Source organism: Palaemon carinicauda, chromosome 8 (assembly GCF_036898095.1).
Source record: "Palaemon carinicauda isolate YSFRI2023 chromosome 8, ASM3689809v2, whole genome shotgun sequence".
Classification (NCBI taxonomy): Eukaryota; Metazoa; Arthropoda; class Malacostraca; order Decapoda; family Palaemonidae; genus Palaemon; species Palaemon carinicauda.
The window spans coordinates 163,961,280-163,976,900 of record NC_090732.1 but is presented as its reverse complement, the minus strand read 5'-3'; the positions used below and the strand labels follow the sequence as shown (position 1 = coordinate 163,976,900).

Sequence of the window (15,621 nt, the reverse complement as noted above, 5' to 3'; positions counted from 1 at the left end):
AATTGTTATGTTGAGACGGGGAACTGATTTCAAGTTTGAAAGTCCCAGGTCAAAGGTCGACCGAAATGAATTCTGAGAAAGACAAGTTGGTTTCCGGAAATAAGCTGCCGTGGCGGAGGTCTGCACAGAGTGCTTTTCTAGTTAAAACTGTAGCCTTGTAAATCTTACTGACTGGGTACTCTCTCCTATTTATTATTATTACTATCATTATTATTATTATTATTAAATGCTAAGCCACACCCTAGTTGGAAAAGCAGGATGCTACAAGCCCAAGGACCCCAACAGGGAAAATAGCCAAGTGAGGAAAGGAAATAAGGAAAAAAAAATATTTTAAGAATAGTAACAATATTAAAATAAAAAAAAAATCATATTTAAACTCTATAAGAAACTTGGAGAGAAATTTTAAACTTCGCTGGACATGTTTAGGATATTTTAAGATTCAGCCCAATTCAACAAGTAAAGAAGATGTGGAAAATCCCATCTTGTGCTTGGACTTCCCAAACCGTAACTCCGTGAGTCACACACTCACCGTCTTTGGCATAGTCTCTTCTGATTATATTATCATATGAATTGTTTTTGTAACATTGTGGGTAATCTTCTACTGCTGCTATTTCTATTACTATAGATTTAACAAGTCTTGAAATATCCTACCTTTTGTAAGTAGGTAAGAGAATTCTTGCCATTCAACTATCGTCAAAAGAGTGTGTATTAAGTTTATTCAATACTGGCGTACTCGATCCGTCAAAAATGGCTGCTAAATATTTAGATATGCACAGACATGCTACCCCCTCTCATCAAAGTGTGGCTACTCTCTCCCCCACCGAGAGATATGAGCGTGACACTTGCTCATATATATATATATATATACACATGTATATATATGTATATATATATATATATATATATTTATGCATATATATATATATATATATGTATACATATACATATATATATATATATATGTATATATGTATATATGTATATATAATGTATATATATAATGTATATATATATATATATATGTGTGTGTGTGTGTGTGTGTGTGTACATATATTGGGGAGAAGCCGGCAAGGAAACGTTGTGGAGAGAAGGATTTCATCGGGAGAAGTCAGCAGCCCAAAATACAATGAGAATAGGATGTATTAACAGAAATGATCACAAGGGTTAAATTATTTTCCTTTTATTTACAATCTTGTTAAACTCCTCTTTGGTAATTACTACTACTACTACTACTACTACTACTAGGCTACGACCTTAGTTGTAAAAGCGGGATGCTACAAGTTCAAGGGCTCCAACAGGGAAAGTAGTTCTGTGAGGAAAGGAAGCAAAAGTCTACCAGTAAATATGACAGCTGGCCAGTCATAGATCAAATGTCGAAACTGGGTAATATGCTCTTGGGTCCTAAATACGTGTATTAAAGTTAAAGAACGGTTTTTAGTTAAATGGATATTCCTTTGGCAGTTGTAGATTGTTCTAAATGTATTGACTTTTATTGAATTTTTAGGTAATCAGAACTCTGTAGGCTACAGTTTGTGAGAGAAGCACTAATGCGGAAATGTTTATACAGTAATTTTATAAAGTTTGCCAATCAATCCTGTGGTCTTAACCCTGCTGATAAGGGCTCTTAGAATTTCTTTTACCACTGGATTAGATAGATTAAACTTGTCAGAGGAGAATTTATCAACGTAATGTCTTAGTGTCAAATGCTACATTGTGCGAGTTAATCTATCAAATAATAAATCGACTTCCTATATCTTTGAAATTGTGAACAGACCAAGAAGCTAGTTATTTTTATTTGAGGAAAGCTACTTGCTTGTTTTTTACCTTCGCAGAATTTACCATTTAAAAAAAAAAAAAAAAAAAAAAGGGCTTTCTTCATGTCCAGCCAGATTTATTTTTTTTCCGAACAGTAGTCGATGATTGAATTTCTTAAATCTGAAAAATGTTAGTCAGATCAATGTGTTTTCTCATGGCTTATCTCGAAACAATTATCTGCTACCAAAAAAAAAAAAAAGGGAAAAGATAAAAAAAAAAAAATTCTAGTGAATTTCAAGTTTCTTTAATAAGTTGTAGGCCTACAGGCAATCTAAGATTTGCGGAAAGGAAAACTTTAGGCTTATTTTAGATGAATGTCAGAGGCAAGGGACAGTGACATTGTCCTAGCAAGCAGTACAGTGCCCTAGAGACTGACCATATTATTATTATTATTATTATTATTATTATTATTATTATTATTATTATTATTAGTTAAGCTACAACCCTAGTTGGAAAAGCAAAATGCTATAAGCCTAAGGGCTCCAACCGGGAAAAAATAACCCAGTGAGAAAATGAATTAAGGAAATAAATAAACGATATGAGAAATAATGAACAATTGAAATAAAATCATCTAAAAACAGTAACACCAAAACAGATAGTTCATTATATAATCTCTAAAAAGACTTGTCAGCCTGTTCAACATAAAGACATATGCCGCAACTTAAAATGAACTTATGTAGTTCTTTCCATTCAACTACGTGATTAAGATCATTCCACAACTTGGTCACAGCTGGAATAAAACTTATAGAATACTGTGTAGTATCAGCGCCCAAGCAACCTCTCCACCCAAGCTAGGACCAAGGAAGGCTAGTCAATGGCTTCTGATGACTCGGCAGATAGACCTATAGGCTCCCCCAAACACCCCATATCTTTAGCTCACAAAGATACCGAGTTTACATCGACCGAAGGAACTAACGAGTTTGAGCGGGACTCGAACCTAAGTTTGGCGATCATCAGAAAAGGACGTTAGACCCAAAGTCTAAAGATCTTGGTTAGGCCTAGCAATGGTCCTCAACTTTTGAGTCTAGTGTTGTTCTCTTTAACAGACCCGTTGAGATAGAATTACAATGAACTCGTTTTGTAAATTATTCCTTATCAGGAGCACCAACAAATGAGGCGATTAAAACACCAGCAAATGAGGCTGATAAAAACTGTGAGGAAAGTCTGACGTAATAGTAATAGCCATTGACGTACGGGGAAGCTGAGTGGCATTCTATGGACCTTGGATAAACCGACCGATTACTGCTAACGCATAGGTACTCATTAAATACCAATATTAACTTTAATCTCTCCATTAGCTGCAGTGTTTTAGACTCAGTATAATCTTTTTACATAGTTCATCAGAGTTTATTTTAATCTTTTATAGTTTTTCATGACTAAAGACATTGTTGAATATATAAATTTCACAATATTTGTCCAAATTCTTTATAAGAGCACTTACTGTTAAAAAAAATAACAAAACATAATAATTAGTAACACTGATCACGTGTCTTATTTTTATTTTATTTTTTTTGCACATGACTTGATTAACATTTGCATGCATGACTACACAAAGAGGTATATACCAGTGTTGAGTACTAGTTCTCGAAAACATTTTTGTTTAAAAATGGCAGCTTGGAAGATGGCAGTAAACATGCCACTGTAATGTTTTCCAATATTCTTTTTTTTATTTCACCTTCTTTAATAGTGCGATTGCTCAGTCTTTCCCTAGTTGCACCTCTACTTAATGTTCTCCTACTATATTATATATCTTCCATATCAGTCATTGCTTATGAATAGGCCTATGTTCAAAACATAATGTAGGCTGTCTTCTATTGTCATGGATTAGAGAAGGGAAAATGCTTTTTTTTATTGCCATAGTATATATTTGTATTTATATTTGTATTTTGAATATCGAGATAAATACGTTATCTCCCCTGTACAATAAAGAGCAAGTGGCTGCATATATATATATATATATATATAATCCTGTTACACTCAAAGGGGTAGGTGGAGTAACCATACCCTAGAGAGAGGGAATACCCCCAAGAGGTACCCTCAGAAACCACAATCTCCCACAAATTGCCGAACCAGCGTGTTTAGTTAAAAAAAGGGGGGGGGGAGGGGTTGGAAGGGTTGAATCCGTGTGTGCATATGTCTAAATGAAACCGTCATTTTTGACGGGTCGTGTATACTAGTGAGGTTATAAACTTTGTCAGTCACTATTCATATTTCATCACAAATAAAGGCTAGTTGGTGCAAAATAATGCAGAAAAACTCGCTTGTTTAACTCCAACTTGAAACCAGACCTTGTTTACACTTCTCGCCAACAAGGTCGAATCATATTATTTTGATCTTCATTCTAATGTGATCATCACCCGCTATTTTCGTTGCGTAAGTAGAAAATAATATATACACCCTTGAGCTATGTATCTTGTTCTTTTCTTCAACTTCTTCACTTTATGTTGACCAGGCTGACATGAGTCTTTTTATAGTTTAACATGTGACATATCTGTTTTTGACGTTGTTAATAGTTTATATATGACATCTATTTTGACGTTGTTACTGTTTTAAGAATGATTTATTGTTAATTTGTTCTCATCATTTATTTATTCCTTTATTTCCTTTCCTCACTAGGCTACTTTCCCCTATTGGAGCCCTTGGGCTTATACCATCTTGCTTTTCCAACTAGGGTTGTAACTTGACTAGTAGTAATAATAATAATAATAATAATAATAATAAAGCAGGAACTTGCGGCAAAAGCTTTTAAAAACGAATCATGGTCTTTCAACTATATGATGGTTATTGATATAACGAAACTTCGGAGTATATTACCTTAAAAGAAATCCTACATGTTATGCAAATGAATTATATCACCACTAGTATACTGTATAAAAACAACTAGAATAACAGGTCCAATAGGCCATGCATGTTGATGCATCAACGTAGTCTCATTGCAAGACACCAAGACCTCCAGATACTTATGTGACGTAAGAATCCATTTGTTATCCGCGTCATTGAGAATATGCATAAAAACACATACATTAACGAAAAACGGTTCTGTTACGTGACAATGAGTCTCCGTTTAAAGCTTCTTCGCAGATGTGCATAAATTAGTAATAAATATGGAGCTCATTAGCGTCGAGTTCATCTTCTTATTTGGTTTATTCCTATTTCTATAAGGGGTCGAGTTCATGCGTTGTGGAAAGTATTAGCCTACATTCTGTAATAGTACTTTTTTTCATTTACTATTTTTTTCTCTTTTGCTAGTTAATTTTTCTCTTTTGTTAGTTTTTAATTTTTCTTGAAAGTTCGCCAAAAATACAACTCAGTGGACAGGCTCATTACAGTGCAGCTAATTTTTCATGGTTCCTCTTCACCTCACAAGCATAAGAATATTTTGGTTCTGCTATCACATTTGTCAACACATGTAGGCCTACTAGTTTCAATTAATTTCTTGAAGTATAGACATTGATTTTGTTATGACGATTCTCCTTAAAATAGTTATCAGAAACATCTTGCTAAAGATCAAGTGGATGATTAATTTGTTGACTTTGTCTAAGGTTCTTGTTTTCGTTGGTCAGAGGTTTTACATAACGAGGGACTGAAGGAGAATATAAATGGGATTCGACTAAACTTGCGTTGATTATATAGGTTTTATTATGTGCACGGAATCACAATGCACAAGAGATGTTTATGCATGCATCTGTTAGGGGAAAAACAAAATATTTTTTATGTGTATAAGGATGTATACTGTAATACGCATGCAGCATATGCTCGTTCAGTGAAAGACACATACAGACACGTATGTATATACACCACACACACACACACACACACACACACATATATATATATATATATATATATCATCGTCATCATTATCATCATCATCAGAGGTTACTAGTCCACTGCAGAACAAATGCCTCAGACAGGCCCTTCCATTTGCGTCTGTCTATGGTCTTTCGATGCCAGTTCACATCCGCAAACTTTCTTAGTTCGTTAATCTGTCGCCTTCTCTTCCTTTTGTATGTATGTGTATGTGTATCTGTTTTTTGTGTATTTTGTGTACTCATGTCTAAGAGAGAGAGAGAGAGAGAGAGAGAGAGAGAGAGAGAGAGAGAATTCATCATCATCACCACCTACGCCTATTGACGCAAAAGGCCTCGATTAGATTTCGCCAGTCGTCTCTATCTTGAGCTTTTGAATTAAGAATTTAAGAATTCAAAATTAAAAATTTTCGCTACTTGATATAAAGATTAAAATTCATTTTTAATTCCCAGATAAAATGCTTATTTATAAGCTGCAGAATTGATATGTACTGTAGAGAGTGGGTTTATAGATTGGATTATAGCTAAATCGTTAGAAATAACTTTATTATCCAGGGCACCAGCCACCCGTTGAGATACTACCGCTAGAGAGTTATGGGGTCTTTTGACTGGCCAGACAGTACTACATTGGATCCTCCTCTCTGGTTACGGTTCATTTTCCCTTTGCCTACATACACACTGAATAGGTCTGGCATATTCTTTACATATTCTCCTCTATCCTCATACACCTGACAACACAGATTACCAAACAATTCTTCATCACCCAAGGGGTTTACTGCACTGTAATTGTTCAGTGCCACTTTCCTCTTGGTAAGGGTAGAAGAGACTCTTTAGCTATGGTAAGCAGCTCTTCTAGGAGAAGGACACTCCAAAATCAAACCACTGTTCTCTAGTCTTGGGTAGTGCCATAGCCTCTGTACCATGGCCTTTCACTGTCTTGGGTTAGAGTTCTCTTGCTTGAGGGTACACTCGAGCACACTCTCCTATCTTATTTCTCTTCCTCTTGTTTTGTTAAAGTTTTTATAGTTTATATAGGAGATATTTATTGTTGTTACTCTTCTTAGAATATTTTATTTTCCTTTTTTCCTTTCCGCACTGAGCTATTTTCCCTGTTGGAGCCCCTGGGCTTATAGCATACTGCTTTTCCAACTAGGGTTGTAGCTTAGTAAGTAATAATAATAATAATAATATGATTAATTTCAAGTTTATGGCTTTTGAGATCCGCAACTTAGAAATATGAGAAGTCTGAAATATACCAGCTAGGTTATTATTATTATTATTATTATTATTATTATTATTATTATTATTATTATTATTATTATTATTATTGTTGTTGTTGTTGTTGTTGTTGTTGTTACTATTACTAAAATTATTACCGTTATTTTAGTCTTATCTGAGTGTAGATTTGACCAAAAACTTTTGTTTTGAATGTCAATTGGAAATTATTATTATTATTATTATTATTATTATTATTATTATTATTATTATTATTATTATTATTGTTGTTGTTGTTGTTGTTGTTGATATTATTATTACCGTTATTTTAGTCTTATCGGAGTGTAGGTTCGACTAAGGATTTTTCTTTTAAATGTAAATTGGAAGTTGGAATAGGATAAAATTCTGAATAAGAAATTAGTGCAACTGGGTTTTAAGGTTATTCTTCGGCAAACCTTTCACCATTTTGTGTTGTGATTCCTAATTCGAATTTTCTTCCTCTTGTTTTTCTTGGGGGGGGGGGGGGGAGAGTTTTGTTAGTTTGTGTGTGAAAACAATTAATTTAATGTTGTTAATGTTCATGAAATATTTTATTTTTGATTGTTTATTCATCTCTTATTGTTCATTTCCTTGTTTCTTTTCCTCACTGGGCTATTTTTCCATGCTGAAGCCCTTGGGCTTATAGCATCTTGCTTTTCCAACAGGGGTTATAGCCTAGCTTGCAATAATAATAATAATAATAATAATAATAATAATAATAATAATAATAATAATAACTTCAAAAGTTCAAAATTGCAGCAAATGTTTTTATGTTAGAGGGACTGACATAAGTCTTTTTATAGTTTATGTATGACATGTTTTGACGTTGTTACTGTTTGTAAAATGATTTATTGTTAATTTGTTCTCATCATTTATTTGTTTCCGTATTTCCTTTCCTCACAGTGCTATCTTACCCTGTTGGAGCCCTTGGGCTTATGGCATCTTTCTCTTCCAACTAGGGTTGTAGCCTGGCTAGTAATAATAATAATAATAATAACTGGCTAGCACTTGCTCAGGGAGTGGCACTAACCCTACCCAGACTCCACCAAGATTACCAGTCTGGGTAAGGATTGCCAACACACTAAAAGCCTTCTCCTAAGGACATTTCAAAAGGGCAGATAGTGTGAGCTTTTCTATTCACGACGGATATAATTCTTGAAAGGTAACCTAAGACAAACATAGAAGCGAAAATCCCATTGCTTAATAACGAGAATGGCAATTTTTTCACGAACATCACAGCTTTAAGCTTTACCAACACGAGGGTCATTTTGCTACGTGGAGTATTCAGTTTAAGAATAGCTTTAAGGTTATTAATGAATTATACGACCTTTTGAATGTTTTTCTCTTTTCTTTTGCAATCAAGTGGTGTGAGGCGTTATGCAAACAAAATACATGATATAGCCTAGGCCTACATGATAAGTGTAATCGTCAAATTGATGTTAATCTGACAGCTCCGTTGCAATAATTATTTAGATGTTACTGTTCTGAAGATATTTTATTTTTCCTTGTTTCCTTTCCTCACTGGGCTATTTTCCCTGTTGGAGCCCCTGGGCTTATAGCATTCTGCTTTTCTAACTAGAGTTGTAGCTTAGAAAGTAATAATAATAATAATAATAATAATAATAATAATAATAATAATAATAATAATAATAATAATATGCTTTCAGAAATTATTCAATCTATTTCGTCTTTAACGATTTGTTCATATTAGTTTAACAATTCTATGAATGGGATCTGTTTATGATAGATTTCAGTTATGTTATACTCTATGTTCTTTCATGAATTGTCAAAATAGAGGACAATGTTCTAAAATTGATGAATGAAGTCGTATTTACTAATCTAATAATGAAAGTATGTCTTGGAAATTATTAAAATTCTAGACTATAGCTGTTAGGCTTATGTTAATTGTGGAAACCATGTAAAAAATATTCCGGTCTCACGATTATCCTATTTAGTCTTGCGAAGGATGTCACGTTAAGTCCTAAAAGATTCTCCATTACCAGAGTTCAGCTCCTAGATCGTGGCCATGACATAACATGTGTGCATCTCGTCCTATACGAAACGGCCATAAATTATATATATCTTCAATCTACTCAGTTTACGGACATAAAAATGAATTCATACGGAATGTATTAAACACTTTAATTTGATATTAAATACCAGATATTCATTTCGATAATGATGTAATGGTTTAGGAAGGCGCTGTCCGGTAAACAAGTAACAACCGGATGCTTGTCATATGAAACATAGTGTAATATCCCGTGATTATGAAATTCTTCTGTTACCTTCCATTATGTAGCTATGTAATTGTGTAGCTCTTCTCAATGGTTCATGGTGAAATAATAAATTCATTTTTGGTATTACACTAGTAAAAGCTAGATATTCTTTAAGGGTTAAATCAGAAATTCCACGTATGATACTTGGTTCAAAGAGTAGGCCTAACAGGAAACAAATGCTCTCTCTCTCTCTCTCTCTCTCTCTCTCTCTCTCTCTCTCTCTCTCTCTCTCTCTCTCTCTCTCTCTCTCTCTCTCTCTCTCTCTCTCTATATATATATATATATATATATATATATATATATATATATATATATATATATATATATATATATGTATATATATGTGTATATATATATATATATATATATATATATATATATATATATATATATATACTTACATATATATGTGTGTATATATATATATATATATATATATATATATATATATATATAGAGAGAGAGAGAGAGAGAGAGAGAGAGAGAGAGAGAGAGAGAGAGAGAGAGAGAGAGAGAGAGAGAGAGAGAGAGAGAGAGAGAGTTGGATGGAAAGAAATAAAGCCTTGAAATGAATGAAGATAAAACAAGGTATCTTAAATAGGGTAAAAAGAAATATGAAAAACAAAATTCTGACATCAAAACGAAAAAAAAATTAAAATGATAAGGGAAATATGAAAGAGTCTTTTTACTTTATTAAAACCTCAATAGAACTGATTGAAACTTTAACATATTAAGAATAGACCATTATCACCGGCAATGTAGCCTTCATAGGTAATATATCATTATCCATACGTTGGAAGTGTTTGTACTGCATCAGTACTATGTAACTACGTAACTAAACTATTATGGCAATGATGCACTGGACTGAATATATCAAAATCCTCAGTGTATAGTACAATGATTGCCTTTTAAAGGATTTAAATGGCAGCTCATGCAGGACAATGCCCTAAAGAGACTGACCATAAGTACATCTGATCAGCACCCAAGGCAACTCTCCACCCAAGCTAGGACCAAGGAGGGCTAGGCAATGGGTGCTGATGACTCAGAAGATAGACCTAGAGACCCAAACCAGCCATCCTTAGCTCACACGGATAGTGAGGCTGCTGCTACCAAAGGAGCTAACGAGTTTGAGCTGGACCCGAACCCCAGTCTAGCAATCACTGGTCAGGGAAGCTACCACATTGGCCATCACAACCCTTAAAATGGAATATTTCTTACTTTTATGACAAAGGCGTTATTAAAAGTCTATTTTCCGAAATATTTTTTTTTAATTAATGATATTTATAAAAAAATCTGAAAATAAAGTAAAAAGTTAATGACATGTTATAAATCCTTTCTAATTGTTTCTATGATCTTATTTAAAGGAATTTAAATGCAATATTTTGATAATATGTAATTCATATAATTATTGAGTCAAAAGTATTGTCAAAATTATAGTAACTTAGTTAAATATCATCCCTTCATAAGAGATAATATTAATTAGTACACTTTAATCAGAAATAATTCGAATTGAAAATATAACGTACTTCTTATATGAAAAATTACTAGAGACTGCACATAGAAATTGTAATGTAGAAACACCATCTAAAGATGCAGCCTGGTATATTAGAAGGATCCTTGAAGTTAGAAGTAAAAGTATGCAAGTTGTGCTATCTGTGTAAGAGGTAACTAATGATATTTTTTTTTTCTTTTTGCACCTACTACGCTTCTTCTGGTTCCTGGTTCCTGGTTCCTTATTGCTCACTCCGCAAAGTAAGTTTGCGGGCACTCTATCTCTTTATAGATAGGTGCAAAGCTTCTGAGCTTAATCTTATTATTGTTATTAAGTTTATATCACCTGTGCCTTAAATAAATTAATATCATAATGAGGTTCTCTATCTTTACTTGTATTCCCTTCTACTTTGAAATTGGATAGAGTTCAGGTTCAGGTTCAGGTTCTGGGGCGAGGCATAGCCTTTACAACGGCGCCTCTAACGCTTATCTTCTTGTACTGTTTTGTCTTTTCTTCCACATTATGTTCAATACTTCTTTTTTCTTTTCTATATTTGTTTCACTAAATAAAAATAATCCTACTATTTTCTTTGGGTCTTCGTCGTATGGTTGTTGTAGTGCCCACAATCACAGTGTTGAGCCAGATCTCCTACTAAAATAGAACAAGAAGAAGAAGAATCACACTGTTGTGGAGAGAGCAACGAGGAACCGGGAAAGCACTATTGAATTATCGAACTGAATTTGAGTTATATTTAAAGTGTGAGTATAAGTAGAATTTGAATTATATTTACAGTGTGAGTATAAGTACGACATACTTAATGAGTCGTATAAAGTTTTAAATGTATACAAGTCTTGTGACTTCAAAATTTAGTGTCGTTAACGTTAAGCTTTTTTTTTTATGTGAGATTAATTTAGGCCTAGTCTAAGCCTTGTTTCCGTTAGTAATTGTATGTGAAAAAAAAAAATGGTAAATTTTTAGTTTCAGCCAAATTTGGAAAAATGCAATAAAAATATATTTGTTGCATCAGAAATAGTGTGGTTTCAATGAATTTAACGTTTATTTTGACTGCAAACCAACCGATTTAGAGATTTACTATGTATACCCTAGTTCATCCCACCAATTATGGGGGACACCCTTTGGGAACCGGGGTTTTGGGTGGGGGAAGGGGGGGGAGGGTGTTGGGGCATTGAATGATATTTGCAATAAATGAATAATTAATGTTCCAGCACCCCTCCCCCATACCCCTAACTAGGCCTACCGGGGGGAGGGGGGTAGGGCCCCCCAGCGACCCCCCCTTAAAGCCACAGTAATTTTCAGGGCACCACAGAACCTAACAAACCCACCTAACCTCACCTAGGGGCCCTGTACCCCTACCGGGGGGGGGTTTCGCCCCCCCTGCGACCCCCCCTTATGGCCACAGTAATTTTCAAGGCACCACAGAACCTAACAAACCCACCTAACCTAACCTAACCTAGGGGCCCTGTACCCCTACCGGGGGGGCTTCGCCCCCCCTGCGACCCCCCCTTAAGGCCACAGTAATTTTCAGGGCACCACAGAACCTAACAAACCCACCTAACCTAACCTAGGGGCCCTGTACCCCTACCGGGAGGGGCTTCGCCCCCCCCTGCGACCCCCCCTTTAACCAGGGGTAAATTTGAATATATATATTTTGTTAAATCACTTCTTACCTTAAACGGAAGATGACGATGAAGATGTGGAAGGTTGTGGTTGACCCTCTTCTGAATCATCAAGTACTGGAATACGTTCAGATTTGGTACAATACCACACATGTCTATCCTCACGAAAATGTAAAGGCGAATCACATTTACCACACTGGACACTTAAAGGTAATACGGAATGCTCCCTTAGAAAACGATTCACTACTTCAGGAGTTCCATTATAATTCCCATGAAATCGGCCGATCACATCAAAATAGGAATAACGACATATTTCACACAACCGTACCGGAGGATCCATGACAGTTAAGTGACGTGTGCTGAAATTATAGAAACCGGAACTTTTGAAAACCGAAAACAAACGACAATCACGGGTTTCTCCCATAATGAAATAGGGAAAAAAACAAAATACTATAGTTTACAATGTTATATTGCACGAAAAACAGATCCTTGAAACAAGACTGAGAGACCAATGAATCGTCCAATAATAACCCTTGAAAAGAACCCAGTAGTATTTAGATTGGAGGAGCGACATTAGTGGGAGGAGCAAATGCGCATTCAAACAAATATTGTCACATTACGCAATGGGGCGGAGCCAAGTAAGATGAAAACAGACATACAAACGAACAAGAGCTAGGTCCCGTGGCAGCGTAAAGGTATACAGAACACTTAGAAATAAAATGCAGACCTACAATAACTGAATAATTATCTCTGTAAGTAGACATCAGCGTCAATAATGTATTGAGAGAAAGTTTTTTGTTATCACGTGCTTTACTAGGAAAATATATTAATATAATACATTTCCCAATTTGGTTGAATCTAAAACTTTACCAAAAAAATAATAGGTCTAAGTGAGACTACCCTAGCATATATTAACATAGCTTCAAGAGCTACGATAGTTTATCTTAGCACTTAAAACTTTATTTAGTTCCCTTGTTGAGAACATTCAAGTTAGTAGGCAAAGCCCAGACTTAGTTTTAAGTCAAGTTACTCGTGCTGGTTAAAATATTTTTGGGTAAAAGGTAAAGATATAGATAATTAGCATATTTTATCATCGGTTTATTATACATCCAAGAAGGTAATGTATCGAGAAGAAAAGGCTTGTTTTACCAATATATACCGTTTCCTCAGTATGTTTTTCCCACCCAAAACCCCGAGTTCCTATTGGGGGTTGCCCAGTATCGGTGGATATAGATATATATATACTTCTGAAACTATTAATTTCCGACAGGAACGAGTGTCATTTTCGAAGAGAATGGACCTATTTATATAGAAAAAAGTAATTTTTTTCCTAGGTTACATTACCCTGTACTAAGGTACAATAATACTGATAAATTGCTAAAATGTAAAATGAAATTACTTAACCTACTGACGAATGTCATGTCCTTACGTCAGGGGTTCGGTCTGGCATTATTATAGAAAACCACGGAAAAAGCTTTGATAATAAAGGAATGCCTCTTGGGGTGTATGCATGATAGCGGCCACCTGTAGTTATGATGACGGCTGACTAAGAATACGGCAGTGTAAGGGGGCCTTTAGCCCCCTGTTAGTTAAGTAGGTAAGGACATGGCTTGTAAACTAGTTTAGGGGGCTGAGGTTAGGTTAGTTGGTGTCCATATAATATGCTCGCTGGAGGAACTGGCTGCTGATATACAAAGGCTCCTGCCTTTTTAAATAGAAAAAACTCCGGTTTTTAAAAAGGAGATTTATTTCCGTCACAAATAAATAGTTGATAAGATATACCCTAATACATCCTACGGTAATGGAGGCCACCCAGTAAGAACAGGAATTTTAGTTTTTCAATATTAATCTTACCCGATAATCATGTAGCTGTCAACTCCGTTGCCCGACAGAATTCTACGGAAGGGATACGCCAGCGATCACTATACAAGAAGGGGGTGTACTCACCAGCGCCACCTGTGGCCAGGTACTGCAGTACTTCTTGTTGACACCACCTCAATTTTTCCTCTGTCGTGCTTCCGGCAAGACCTACATGGATACGCTTATAATTTTGGAGTCTTGTTCACGGTTTTTGGTGAAGTATTGCTCTAAGATTTCAGCTTTCGCTATACAGGAAACTTGTCTCTTAGCTTAGATAGCTTTTAGATTGATTTGATTAATGGTTAACGATATTTTGCTTTAATTGGAATCCCCCCTTGACTGTTCTTTGATTCAAGATGTCCGACCTTTCTCAAGCTCCTCCCCAAAGACGATGTAGGACTTGTATTAGGCGTATTCCGAAGGCCTCGGTTGATCCTCACACCGTTTGTTCCGACTGTAGGGGAAAATCCTGTCAGTTGGAAGATCGATGTGAGGAATGCGCCGGACTTTCGGAACTTGATTTTGTTCGATTCCTCAAGTATACCACTAAGTTAGAGAGAGAGAGAGTTAGGAGGAGTTCGGCTCGCTCTTCGCTTTATTCCTCACCCCATGATCCTCAACCTTTTCCTCCCCCTGTAGTGGCTACCCCCGATCCTACTATTTGTGCTCAGCCTGATATGTCTGATGTTATACGTGCCATTCAGGCTTTAGGTGATAAAGTGGAGTCGGTAGTGAGTGACCACAAGTTCCTCTTGGCAGACGTCAAGGAACTTAAAGTAAAAAGTGCAGTGGGAAGTGGTAGTGCCAGTGCTGTGCCGAGTGCTAGTGTCAGTGTCAGTGTTGTGCGTGAGGGTACTTCTGTGCGTGCCAGTCGTCCTCCCAGTCCGGGACCTCTTGCAAGCTCCCAAGCCCAGGGGAGAAGCAATGTCGAAGGGCAAAAGGGTTCGGCAGGCCTTGATCGGCGCACAGCAGTATCCTCGGTGGTTGCGGGCGTATCTTACAGAGATCGTCACTTCCACTCTCAGACGATTGAGCCCTTATTTTCCTCGTCTGCAGAAGAATTTTCGGGGAGAAAACGCTGGACTCAGGTCTCAAGACCTCTTAAGCGTAAAGTCCAGACCGCACGAGTTCTACAGCCCGGATGTAGTCATTGGGCTAGCTCTGACTCGCCGCAGTCATCAGGTGACTGCACGCCTCCTAAGAGAGGTAAGGCGATGCCTCAACAGACCTCAACTTCTGTTAAGGCTCTGCCTCAACAGACCTCAACGTCTGTTGATCCCAAGATGGCTTTGCTGCAGTCTATGCAGTCGCAGCTTGCGGTATTGATGCGTGAGTTTCAGGCAGAGAAGGTTACACCTCCTCCTGCGAGCGCTCCTCCTCCTCTACGCAGTCCAGTCTGCCAGACGTACGAAGTTGAGGTTCCTCAAGCTACCTCCATGCGTGAGCTACCGCGTTGGGAGTTGCCAGATACCAGCGTT

At 36.2% G+C, this 15,621-nt stretch overlaps 1 protein-coding gene across 1 annotated transcript in view; it reads left to right on the top strand.

Annotated features, from left to right (window-relative positions):
- Positions 1 to 11,247: 11,247 nt before the first annotated feature.
- LOC137646093 (rRNA methyltransferase 1, mitochondrial-like) overlaps positions 11,248 to 15,621 on the top strand; it is a 62,316-nt gene continuing 57,942 nt past the window's right edge. Inside the window, exon 1 of the mRNA XM_068379285.1 lies at positions 11,248 to 11,404. The gene's annotated coding sequence lies outside the window, so the exon portion shown is untranslated. The remainder of the gene's footprint in view (positions 11,405 to 15,621) is intronic.